Source organism: Anopheles gambiae, chromosome 2 (assembly GCF_943734735.2).
Source record: "Anopheles gambiae chromosome 2, idAnoGambNW_F1_1, whole genome shotgun sequence".
Taxonomy (NCBI): domain Eukaryota; kingdom Metazoa; phylum Arthropoda; class Insecta; order Diptera; family Culicidae; genus Anopheles; species Anopheles gambiae.
This window is the reverse complement of record NC_064601.1, coordinates 86569251-86583184: the sequence shown is the minus strand read 5'-3', so window position 1 is coordinate 86583184 and position 13934 is coordinate 86569251. Positions and strand designations below refer to the sequence as shown.

The following is a 13934-nucleotide window of genomic DNA, read 5'->3' as shown; positions in this document are numbered from 1 at the left end:
CGTATAGATATTTGCGCAATCGGGTGATGTCCAATGCACAGTGTACCGAAGAACAACCTAACTTCAACGCCACGGATGTGCATATATGTACGGATCGTTACATAGGAGGCGCGTTTTGCGGAGCTGGACTTGGATCTCCATTGACGATTGAAGATGGAAATGGTGTGATTATGGTTGGACTGGCGTCTCGAATTTATTATTGCGAGTATAATTATCCTACTGGTTATGCTCGCATCTCATCATTCCGCGACTGGATTCAAAGTAACTCCGACTACTATTTTGACTACTAGAAATACGCTTAAAGCAGTTCAAATTGTGCGAGTTTTTAAAAGGAATAAATTTTGTAAAGAAAACAACAATATTGGGGCCCTTCACGATTCTAGTCAGTTTTTTGTATGGAGTTTGACAGTTGGAGACTGAAATCATGTAAACACTTCATACAAAACCACACACAAAACTAGCCTGCAAATTTCAGTCTAGATTATTCTAGCCTCAAAGCTAGAATTAGATTCGAATCTTCTTCTTCTTCTTTGGCTCAACAACCGAAGTCGGTCAAGGCCTGCTTGTACCCACTTGTGGGCTTGGCTTTCAGTGACTAATTGATTCCCCCCCATAGCAGGATAGTCAATCCTACGTATGGCGGCGCGGTCTGTTTGGGGATTGAACCCATGACGGGCATGTTGTTAAGTCGTACGAGTTGAAGACTGTACTACGAGCCCGGTAGATTCGAGTACCTGCTCGAAAAATGGCAAAACAAGGTGTTTTTTAATGGTGTTTTAATGGTGTTTTTTTCTCATCGACATGACATCGAACAGTCATGGGAGTAAAATTATTCCATGGATAACAGTTGATGATAGATTCTACATGTAAATTTATGTATTGCAATCATACGATGGCCTGATGAAAGTAATAAAATACAATTTTGATTCGGTGAAAGTTTAGTTTTATAAAAGTAGTAAAACCGTCACATATTTGACTGATTAACGTGTAAATGTACAGAATAGCGAAACTACACCCCGTAAAAGGATCGATTGTGGTGACTAAATGTTGGTGAGCTAATGCACCTTCAAATCAAACGATACGAACAATGAAGAAAAGGCCTTTGCATTGATAAAAACTGCGATAGCGCATCAAACCGCAATGAGATTGTGTCGTATCAATCATTGTACCGTATCGTATCAGAATAAAATCAAATGGATTATGATCCCGGATGCATTATTCGATGATCAGTGAATGGCTTACCGTGATTCCAGGCAAATAAAAACCGACCGAAATCGCTGTCCATCCATAAGTCGAGCTTGAGACACCGTTTTGGAAGAACAGCTTCACAATGAAAGTTTCTGTGGCAGTAGTCGTGTACAGTGCGATCGTTACGACGTTTGTTGGAAGAGTGGTTGCTAGTGATGTCGAACCATTGAAAGAGAATACTTCTGTCATTCAAGCATTTTCTTCCATAAACAGACTTGCTACCAATGGATACAAATCGTTGCCAGGACAGTTTCTGTATCATGCTTATATGCATATAAGAATAGAAAGTGAATTAAGTAACTACACAAGGTTATGTGACGGTGCGTTGATCACATCAAATTACATCTTATCAGTAACTCAAGGTTGCTTAAAAGTCGGCAACATACAGACTATACGGAACGGCACTGCAATTTTGGCATTCAACAAAAATAATTGGGAACAGCGGATAACTTTTTCGGGCAGCTCAATCAATCTTCATCCGTACGAATCTATTGGATTGGTTCGGTTGGATTACCCGGCCACCTTAAACGAACATGTGCAGTTGATTCGATTACCAAAGCTGACAGACTCACGCAGCTATGAAGGTATGGAGGGAACTACCTCCAATGAGTACCGCTCCTACGTGCGCAATCGGGTGATGTCCAATGCACATTGCAGCCAGGAAAGTCCGAATTTCAACGCCACTGATATGGATATTTGTACGGATCGCTACATAGGAGGCGCGTTTTGCAGCACTAGTCTTGGATCTCCATTGACGATTGAAGATGAAAATGGTGTGATATTGATTGGATTGGCGTATCGGATTTATTATTGTGATTATAATTATCCTACCGTTTACGCTCGCGTCTCATCATTCCGGGACTGGATTCATAACAACTCAGACTACAAATTTGAACACTGTACGTGTTAAGCATTAGAAATCAAAAAGGATGAAATACATTTAGAAAAAGATCTTTATCGATGTTGAACTGTCTAAACTATCTTACTGTTGATCATAACACCTATATGCAATACTAGCTCAATATGATACGGTGCAACCCCTCATAACAAGTACTTCTTATAACGAGTTTTTCGAATAACGAATAAATCAAAATGCTCTACAAATTTCTCTCTTAACGAGTCGAATTTCGTATCACGAGCAATATTTGTTGTATGCCAGATACATTTGTTGAGTTGATCGGTTAACATTGAGCATTTCTTTAATTTTATTTACCGCTCAGGCAAATGAAAGTTTTGATACTAGTTATGAATCCTTTGATGAAAACTATTGCCAGAAGAAGAAGTGTCGTATTATGTTATTCACGTATTATTGATTATTTAACGAGGGTTTCTTGTGCGCTTTTCTACTACAACATAATACTCATGAATGGGAGAGATTCCCATGCCAATTATTGCCAAATGGAGGAGTTTCGTGTAACTACATACACGGTGTGTATGATAAATTTGACAGTTACCGACAAAAAAAAAACAATTTGTTTTAATATCTCCTTTAACTTCGCCATAAACAAAATAGACAAAAGGTTTAAGTTCTGGGAAGTTGGGAGATCAAATGTGGTGAATTTCGTAGTAGTTTAGCATTTTGCAGCCGCGTGGTAGAGCATGGTGTCCTACATATATAATCTACCATTGGTTTCTTTTCTTATCTATGGCTGTAATACAGATTACAGAGGCTTTCGGTAGCTATCTGAATAGAGTTTGAGGCCCTGGTAGCAAAAATACGGTGAAATCACGTTCCGTTTGGATAAAACACACTTTATTCGCAAAAAAATTGCAGCACTTTTCTTGCAGATTGGCTAGGAAAGCGTCGATACGAGCACATTTCGATCGCCTGATAGGCTGCTTAGTACTGTCACAAAACCTCCAATGCACATTTCTTTTTCATTACGAATCGTTTTCGTGCATTTCAGGGAACATATAGCACACTCAATGATGTCCCGATTCCGGCGCGTATCATCATGACATGCATGTGATCCGTTTCCACAAAACAAGCCGGTCAAACATATTTCATTGAATTAAAAAAAAATAATCACCTGTTAGTATGCAACGTGAGCTTTCAAGGCAATCACTTACTATGAGACAAACCGTAAGTGTCAAATTGATCGTGCATGTACCGTCAATGTGGTGTGAAAGAGTGTGTTATCCAAATTTTCAATTGTGAAGGATCTGGCTTATTCTACAAAAATCTATTCTTCTTTGGCACAACAAACGTTGTCAGTCAAGGATTGTCTGCACCACTAGTTGGCTTGGTTTTCAGTGACTTACTGATCACACATAGCAGGATAGTCAGTCCTACGTATGGGGGCACGGTCCATACGAGGCTTGAACCCAAGATGGGCATATTGTTAAGTCATACCAGCTAACGACAGTACCACTAGACCGGCCCACTCTGGAAATATGGTCCGGTGGGGTTGATCCATTAAGCTGTGCAAAAAAGCGCTGCGGTTATTTGCTTTTAAACGAGCTGATAATATTTTTTTTACCAAAGGCACAAAGCCGTACACATTCCTGAGTGTTTATGCTATATTGTTATCAAGTGAATGTACAATTGCCCTGATCGGGCTTATCTGATTGATTCCGTAAGGAATGCGTAAGAAATGCGCAGAATGCGAGCAAATTTTTGCAACACACCTGACATAGCAAAAGTACCCCCAGCAAACGGTTGATTTTGGTAGCTATGACGTTCTTTCATAGCAATCAATTTGAACAGTGAAGAACAGGTCTTTGCTCTAATTAAACAAGCGATAAAGCAGCATGCTGCAATGAGATTGTGTCGTATCAATCATTGTACCGTATCGTATCAGAATAAAATCAAATGGATTATGATCCCGGATACATTATTCGATGATCAGTGAATGGCTTACCGTGATTCCAGCCAAATAAAAACCGACCGAAAACGCTGTCCATCCATAAGTCGAGCCTGAGACACCGTTTTGGAAGAACAGCTTCACAATGAAAGTTTCCGTGGCAGTAGTCGTGTACAGTGCGATCGTTACGACGTTTGTTGGAAGAGTGGTTGCTAGTAATGTCGTACCATTGCAAGAGAGCACTTTTGTTATTGAAGCGCTGTCTACCGAAAATAGGCTTGCAACCATATGGATTCTATGTCTATCGCACCATTTCCAAGACAGTTTCCGTACTTAACATTTATAGAAAATAATGGTGTAGTGTGTAATGGTGCGCTGATAACACCAAACTACATCGTGTCAGTAGCTCGCGGTTGCTTAAATAGAAGCACGATAAAAACTGCACAATATGGCACTGCGATATTGGCATTCAACAATAATATGTGGGAGCAGCGCATTAACTTCTCGGCGAGTGCAATCAACCTGTATCCGTACGAAGATATCGCATTGGCACGGTTGGATTATCCGGCCACCTTAAACAAACATGTGCAGCCGATTAGATTACCAAAGTTGTCAGGCTCACGCAGCTATGTAGATATGGAGGGTACTACTGTCGCAACGAACCGATATGTGCGCAACCGGGTGATGTCCAATGCAGAGTGTACCAAGGAACATCCTAACTTCAACGCTACTAATGTCGATATTTGTACGGATCGTTACATAGGAGGTGCGTTTTTCTCATTCTTTCTTGGATCTCCATTGACGATTGAAGATGAAAATGGTGTGATATTGATTGGATTGGTGAATCGGATTTCTTCATGCGATAATAATTATCCTACTGGCTACGCTCGCATCTCACCATTACGGGACTGGATTCATAACAACTCAGACTACAAAAATCAACACTGTACGTGTTAAACAGGAATCGTGCAACAGTTTGAGAGGAATAAATTTAGAAAAGAAAACAATTGTTATTATTTGTGTAAGACTGTTTACCTTTAGGCTGGATCATTTACAAAAAATACAATATTGTACAATCCAGAATAAAATGGGAAAATTGTATGAAGTCTATAATTATGAAATAATTTGGAACATTTTGACCCATGTAACTTACATTTTAAGATTTTTTTTAGCTGATCGGAACGGATAAAAAAATCTTACGAAAAACAACTCAAAAAACAGATAGCTACACATGTAGAAACAACTCCCCACAATATTGTTTAAACATTAAAGGATACATTTTGACAGTTACGATTTGGAGAACTGAAAACTACGCAAACAAGCGCATGAAAGAATTCCCAAACATGGCATGAAATTGCCGGAATGAAATCACTCTTACACTCCACCGAAGCGAACTCGCTCAAATTAACCAAAATTTGTCCCGACACTGCTTTGTTTATTATGAATTTGTCGAAACCCACTGGCTGGCTGTGACAGCGATTTGCTTTATTAGTGGCTGCTTCCGAGCTTCGGATCGCTTTCAAAGCTTCCCGGGCGTTCACGAACCAAATGGAACCATCTGCCCCCGTCGGTAAGATTTCCGAGACGAACTAGACACAGAAACGCTCCGTTATGAAATAAACCTTGCTCAGTAAAGCGTGCTCTACGGTAGCAATTGAGCAAAAGCTTTAGCGGTAAAAAAGGATATAAAAAAGAGAGAACCGTCCAGGACAGCTGCCAGCTCGGGGAAAAAGTCTGCCTCAACTTGACCGGTGTGTTTTGCCGTTTTTTCCCCCCATCTACTTACCAAGTCAAATTCAAACCAACGGCGAGAAAGTTCTGTACCGTAAATATTTCTACCCAAGGCGGGCAGTGTGTGTTTGTGTGTTTGTTACAGACTGTGCGTTGGGAATGGAAATGTCCTTTCGAGTTGTTTGGCTGTTTTTGTGTTTATTTTTAACAATGGATATTTCCGTGCCCGGGTAAGTTTTTAGCGCCACCGTCTGTAAAGGTGTGGTAGCGTCAATTGAAAATAAAGTTTTGCATTCGAAGCTTGGTTGCTTTTTTGTGCATTTTTTTGTTGCTGTATTCTGGTGAAAATGAATTAAAATGCTCCATTGTAACGATGATATCATTTTTTGTTGGTTTGTATCACCATCGCTTTGCAGTTGTCACTGTAAATATAGGTAAACTTTTGCAAAGGGAAGGAAGTTTTAGAGCTATTGAAAAGTGTATGCATTACACAGTTAACCGTAAAGCAAACAATCAACATAAATCATTTAAATAATTGCATGTTTTTCATTTTTAAAGAACTTAAAAGATTTCATTATGTTTTTATTGCAAACAGTTAAGACAAGCTGAAGTATCAAAAGAGGATTCTACAATGTATTTCCACATCTTGAGCAATCAATACCGAGCCAAAATAAAAAAAAAGAGTTTAAAATTAATATACTTTTACATGGAATGAAAATGCTTACCGTGCTCCTACTCAACCCCCTTCCATTTTGCTATCCGTACCATGCACATCCTCGCGACGCTTCCGAGAACAGATAAGTTGAAGACTTCTACTTTAGGGAAAGGTAAAGCTAACCAGAATTTTGGACTGGGTCAGTATCGAATTCCGGTCACGTAATACATCACTCACTGGGTTAAGAAAGAAAAAAAAAGGAAGCAAAGATAGAAACCCAACCATCGTTTGTCTGTAATGGAATGGCCGGCAAAAGACATTACGACCGTGGCAATTATCCTTTTATCCGTCGGTATCGAATATCCATCAGTCACACTGTCCGTTCTTACAGGCTGAACGAGAAACAGTGGAGTGGTGGTAGGTAAGCACGGAGTCAGACAAACTAATCCGTCATCGGAACCAAGGGCCAGCAGCGACGGTTTGGATCATCTCGAGCAAGTTGTGATTAGGCGTAGAGTTAAGCGGCATTAATTGTCTGTATCGAATTGCCTTGTACTAATCGGTACTGGGCTTATTAGGAATTTCTTTAATCACTGCCCCACTTGGTCACTAAATCCACCCCGTGAGGCAAGATTAAAGCTTGCATGTGCCGTACGAGGCAAACGTTAAAGCCCTGTTTGCGTGAAGCAAACATCTCTTTCCTTTCCTATTGCCTAAGCCATTGCAACACAAACGAAGGGGCGCTCGTTGCAACTAAGTTTGCTATCGTTTGCAAGTAAATTATCTAATTACTCGCAATGGGGTAATTCAATTTTACAGAAAGAGGAAAAAAACAATCTCGGGCACCATTCAAACACAGAGTTTGCCAACTGCCATGCCATTTGGCTTAACGTAAAATCGGAACAAAAAAGGAGGCCGTCGTGCGTGGAGGAGATGAAATTGAACACGCTCAACAAACTCGAGAAAGAACTCGATCGCTCGTAGTGCAAAGGTTTGCACTATATTTTGAACTGCTGAACTAAAAAAGAAAGAAAGAAAAATGCTGCTACCAACAGTACAAACGACACGACTGGAGAAGGAAAATATTTGAAAAGAAAACGGAAAAGCTACTATCTGAAGAGAACGCGCGCGCGAGCGCCAAAGCGCCACCCAGCAGCGACTTGTCGTAGTTTTCACAATCAACAAAACCGACGAGTCAACGAGCGGTGGAGCAAATAGAGCATGGCAAAGCTGTAACAACAGCAAACACACGAGTGTACATACACACAAAAGGCAGACAAAAAAACCTTTCACTTTAATGATGATTATGGTAACGAATTTTCTGCTGCTGCTGCTGGTGGTGGTGGTTTGGCGTTGCTGGCAAATGCTGGAGCATCATAAATTTAGCATTATCTCGGCGAGGCAATAAATTTCCGTGCCTTACAAACACGGCGGCTCAGACGCGACCACCGGGGCCATCGAACGCGCTTGTTAGCGGTGTTTTGGGGCAGAAGATGTGTGCTTGAGAAATTGAAGCAAACGCAGAGCACGGGGATGGGAAAAAAGCCGAACAGAACAAAAGCGCTGGGCACGGAAAGTTGAAGCATTCTTTAAATTTGAGATCATTCTTCCGGTTTCCACGCCCTGTGCGGAAGACGGACGTAGCACAGGGAGGATGTGCTGTCGATGGCAAGTGGACTTTCGTTGGCAAATAAATAAAGCTCAAGCATAACAATCATGTGGCGATGATGGTGAAAAACAAGAGAAATAAAGCATCTGTGCGTGTGGTACGGGAAGAAGTCATTGACAATATCATTAAGAGGGTAAAAAGCCCTTCGGAAGAATCGTTTTAGACAATTGTATTAGTTATGTGTTGTGTCAGAACATATAAAAAATGAAAAAGAAAAGGTAATAAAACGAGAGAAATATACGAAAATGATGTAGCTAGCCATAGCCAATAGCCAGTTTTGTATCACAAAGTTGGTTTGAATTAAAAAATGTGTCAAAAAACAAGCTTCACAGAATTACAGAAATGATAATTGCAAAAGACAACCGCAACTTTCTTGCTGAAGAAGCAACTTTTCCCCCTTATGTTGACGTTAGAAAATGAATTTCCTTTTCACGGTTGATGTCTCTTCTGCTTTCCCTCGGTATAGTCCCAGGAAGGCTATACTTCCAACAAGCCAACAAAAGGGAATTGCACGAAATCGCTCGTTACGCAGAGTCGCCGAGTTAGGCATAAATGTTTACGCACCGAAGAGTACGTGCACCGTAAATCAAGCATCGGAAAGCGTGGCGGTGGAGAGCTATGTCCTGTTAAAACAACACTCCGCTCGTTTGTATTTCGTCTTTCGGAAGCGGCAGCCATGATCCATGATTAAATTAGCCAAAGGTTAATGGGCGACTTTCGGCACGATCGATAACGTACCTCTGGTTTGCGCGTGAATTTGGGAGTTGTTTTTGGAAAACTGTACGCACTGTGCGTGGGGCTTTACGCCATTGAGATGATATTCGAATTGGAAATGGAGGAAAATCCGGCTTTCGCTGGAAAAAGTTAAAAATGAAAATGACAAAGACATGAAAGATGGCGCACCCAATTGGAATCGAAACATTAAAACTGGCTTAACAGTAACTCTTTCATCTGAACTTATTCAGACCAGTGAAGTCTTTTGCTCTGTTAGATTTTATTTCTCTTAGAATAAAACCCTTGAACTCCACCTTGAAAAGAAAAAATAATCAGCAGCATCTCGCAAGCTTAAAGAACCATAAATTACTTTTGTATTAAATCAATAATTTAATGTACCACCATCATAGTGTAACGACTGCTGCCTTTCTTCGAAATTTATGTTTGTGTGGCTTTGATGTGTAATATGTTTTGGACGAAAAAGCTCCATTTCGATTCATTGATGCATACAAACGGCTTCCTGGCGCCAAAGCTCTCAAAACCGCTCTTTGCACAGCAGCTGGGCGCGAACACAGAAAGCAACACAGAAAAGCAAAAACCAATTCCCATCCTGAATGTCAAGTTCCACTTTTGCCGGAAACGACACATCGAAATCGAAGCTTCGAAGCTTAAAGGCATCCGCTAGCATCACTGTGTGCTAAGACAAACGATTGGAAGAAAAAGTTGTTTTCCCGAACAAAGCAAAAATGCATGAAAACCCATCAACCGGCAGCGAAAGATGCTTTCTGCGAAGGGAAATGTGTGACTGGCAAATGGCAATTCATAACGAAATGTCTTCCGCGTAAGGACGCTGCAAAATCACATACTCGAATGAGCACATCCACGTTCCCATCCCAACGATACGGACTTAACACACTGACCCGACAGCACGTGTGGGTGTGTGTATGTGTGTGTGCTTGGGCGTGTCTGTGTGTACCGATGTTTGTCTAAGCGCTTAAATCAGCGTAACGAATGGTGCGCGAAAAAGTGACGGCGGAAGGAAACGAAGCGAATGCTAGCAACGAACAAATATTATCATTTTCGGTTACTTGTGGGTGGCAGCGCGTACCGCGTAGGGTCGAAAGGTTTGGGGTTGGCAAAAGGAGAATACCCCGTGGTGTACCGGAAAGCAGAGAGATTTGTAATTTATGCTTTCGCTTTCGCTCGGCTTTGTCACGGAGCGCGTTGTGGTCCAAAGTTGGACAGGAGCAAGCGACACGGGCGCAAAGTTTGGACGGTTCGTTGTGGCAGGTGAAACCGCTGAAGATAGAGGGCTGTGGTGAGTCACTCGGTGTGATGTAACAATGAAAAGTTTAGATCGATTTTTTATAGTGAATAAAAAGCTGCATTTGCCAATTACAAGATTTGATAGGATTAAGGAGTGATTGTAACAGTTAAACATGAATGTATTTTCAACAAACTTTTGCTGTATATAAAACACATCCATACATACCAGATTCGATTAAAACAATGATTAATCATTGGAACGTAGGGTAAATAAATTAGAGTTCTCTTTTTTGGCTCTTAAACTCTGCTCCCCCAAGCAAACTCTCAAATTGATTGACTTCATGTCACAAGTTGCTGTACACTGCTGCCCGCTAGCCATGCTTCACAGCGGACGGGAAATGTAAGGTCGAGCCGGAATAGCGCACGAAACGTACGAAACGATGCAAGTTGATCGTTATAGTTTGAGAGCAAATTAATGTTCAACGTCAGTCGGTGCTGCTGTAGCGTACGAGCTGCAACAGTCAGGGAAATGGGCGGGGTGAACTCGGGCGCTTACCACGACAAGCGTGTACGGCAAATGGCAAAAGCTCTACAATATTAATCATGTAGCGCTTTTTTTCTCTCCCCGTCACCGTTGAAGTTTAAAATTGAGTACGAGCAGTTGAGCGCTGTGAAGTGATTGTGACTTAATTTCTTTTCATTACAGTATGCTTTTACTATCGCGGGTCAAAATGTTGAGCTGTTTGTTTGCGCTTCGGTCAGCGCTAGGTGCTGAATGTGTGCTGTTATTAATTAAATTGTTTACCACAACTGACACACTCCGGTGCAAACAGGGAAAATTAAATGAGTAATATGTTGCCATACTGCCATGCTTGTACCAGGTATGTAAATTTCTCTTCAAATCGAATTAGTCTTACATCGGCTGCTTTATCCAAACTGCAAAGCTGCTCCGGTTTTCCTGCTACTGCACACACATACACACACAACCAACACACACACATAGACAGAGCACCGCAAAGACAGGAGGGCGAAATGGTTTTCGTACGCTTTCGGTAAGCAAAACCACTGCACCACGCAACTGGAGACAACTTGTCCCCCTGCCGGTACCAAACCATTAGAACCATTCGTGCATTAAGCACGGTGCCCTGGAGGCGGGTGAAAAGAATTGCCTTCTCCACCTCGGAAACTCTTATCTCGCTAGCACTCCGGTTCGTATACGGGCGCCGCCTCAGGACGTTCGCAAGGACCACACACACACACAGATGGCGAGAGAGCATCGCGCATTGATGAAACTTGTATGCAAAAGGGTCCTCTCCCTGGCCGCACCGTGCCAACCTGGCAGTTTGGAGCAACATGTGCCGGCTTCGACGGGCCCAAACGAAGGCCAAACCAACCTGGCAGAGGATGCAACAAACCGTGCGCTACTGCAGATGCCTGAAGGCAGACGAAAACGGAATGGCGTTGTAGAGAACAGAAGAAGTTGACGCTACATTCTCACGGATGCCAGATGCTAAAAAGGACACGAAGCGGCAAACCCCCATTCCTACCATTTTGCTACCTCTTCCGAATCCCCTCCCGCCTGCATTGCTTTTGTGCGGTAACACCGAACACGAACGACATTCATTCTTGTTGTGAGGGGACAGTGCCATACAACGACCCGGTTCGGTCGCTCGGTAATTAGTACCGGAAGGATTATCTCAAACCGAGACAGGGAGAGATGGAGAGGGAAAGAGAGAGAGCGAAAGTGAGAAAAAGGATTGGGGCGAAAAAAGCACAAAAAAAGGGATGCGACCCCGTGTTTCTTTCACCGGCGTGAATCTGCCTCCGCTTGCTTCTGTTTGGGTCAATCTTTGGTGTGTTGTCCCGCTGGATGTTATGATTATTTCCTCAACCATCGCTTTCCTCCTGTTAGAGGTGTTACAAAGCAGAAAGGGTGGTAGAGGAGGGGGAGAAGGATAATAACACAACCACCGCTCCGGGTCGTTCCCGTATCATGTCGTAATTATTGCACGTTTTCCTTAATCAGCATTATTAATTCATAGATACGGTTACAGGGGGGGCATGAACCCGACCATTGGAGGGTCTAGCACCGGTGCTAAATCCCTCCTCCTCTTCCCCTCCCGCGCCCTTTTCGGTGTTCTTTAACGAACCCTCCTCCTGGGAGTACGAGACCCCCTTCCGATGCTTTTACAACTTTCTTTCAGCGAGCAAACAATAGAAAAAAAACATACAAACAAACCTTCCATCCCGTCGCACGGTATCGTTTCACGAGCATAACAGAATAGGGCAGGAAACACACTGCAAGAAATCGATGCAGAAAACTGTCACCCATTTGTGAGACAATGAAAGCGGATGGAGAAAAATTAGCAGCAACGGCAAATTGTGCCCGACGCTGAAATGGGACACTTCCGAGGCGGACATCCGACCCAGATGGTGTCCAATCGGGTAAGAGTCAGGGGGAGTTGACAGCAGACCATTCTTTTCGGGCAATCTATACCTTTGTGTCCCGCTGCTCCTCGCTAAAAGGTCGGTGGCCTGCTGTTCGGTTTGCGGGAATCGGGAGGAAGAGGACAAAAAAAACGGGCGCCGCGTAATTGAATTACCTTTCATTACTTTTCAGGAACCATTCAAATTGCTTTCGGGAAAAGCGGGCATGTTGGTCGAGTGGCATGATGCGCCCTCAAAAAGGGAAGCTGAAAATATAGCAAAAGCGTAAACAGCACACAGCTCCGGAGCTTCGGTAAGAGCTATCACATGTTGAGGCTTGAAAGCACACATACAGACTAATAGGACTCGGGAGTAAAGGTTTGTAAGAGGTTGTAAGTGTCCAGTTGGGAATGGAGGAAGCTTTCCGAAGCACAGGGTGAGAGTTTGCTTACGTTATTCAAATGGAATTTTTACTTCTGAGCGGTTAAGCTTTTTCGTCTTTAAGGATTTCGAAACAGCACGAAAAGGATATTTTCGTTGACCATTAAATTAGTAAATGAACAAAAAAAAGGTCAACCACAGCGTCGCCACCACATCGGAGTGACCGATGCCGCCAGTCGATTGCCCTTCCAAACGGGCAACCGTACGGCAAAGCCAATAACGAAGTCAATCGCACGGACATACAAACACACAAATAAGCAATCGGACGACCGAGATGATACGATCGGAGCCTGGACAAATAAAGCCGCCCTCGCCATACAAAGCCCGGAGAGCTCCAATGAACCAAAGCCTCCTCTTTATGTGTGTGTGTATCAAGAGATGAAATTTAATTTAGTTCATAGGTGGTAAATATTTGCACAACCGTTGCGGCTGAGAAGAGGAAGAGCAATGAAGTCCAATTTCGAGCTGACAATACTGAATGGTGAATAGGTGATTAGGTTCGACTCGATGCAGCGCCTCGACATCGAGAACGGTGCTTGAATCTGCATTGCCTAGAGCTTTGCCGTTGTTTTATGAAACGTTTCGACTACGGATATTTTTCTGCTCAGAAGCTCGCGTCGATCTGATCAAAGTTCCAGTTAGGTCCGACGGTGCTCTGTCTGAATGGAATGAAGACATCTTGAAGACCAGGTAGGATTACAGAAAAATAAAACAGCACCACAAATCCGTCCTACGGCGAATTGCAACATTCCAAAAGCGCTCGTAATCGAACCTCTGCTAATACCTTCGTAGGCTGCATTGAAGCACTCCACCGTTTTGCCATTCTATTCGATTGCATTCGAAAACCTTCCGCTTTGTTGCATCTGTGTCCGCGTCTGGAGGCAAACGGTTGCCGGCGAACATCTTTCCCCCTTAGTGAACCGGACGTGGCGAGTCTGCCGGGCCATACCACAGCCCAAAATGCAAATGCGACCCGACA

At 42.8% G+C, this 13934-nt stretch overlaps 1 protein-coding gene across 22 annotated transcripts in view; it reads right to left on the bottom strand.

Annotated features, from left to right (window-relative positions):
• The window catches only part of LOC1276287 (glutamate-gated chloride channel), a 111929-nt gene that overhangs the window by 40101 nt on the left and 57894 nt on the right, over positions 1-13934 (bottom strand). The gene's annotated exons all lie outside the window — the stretch shown is intronic.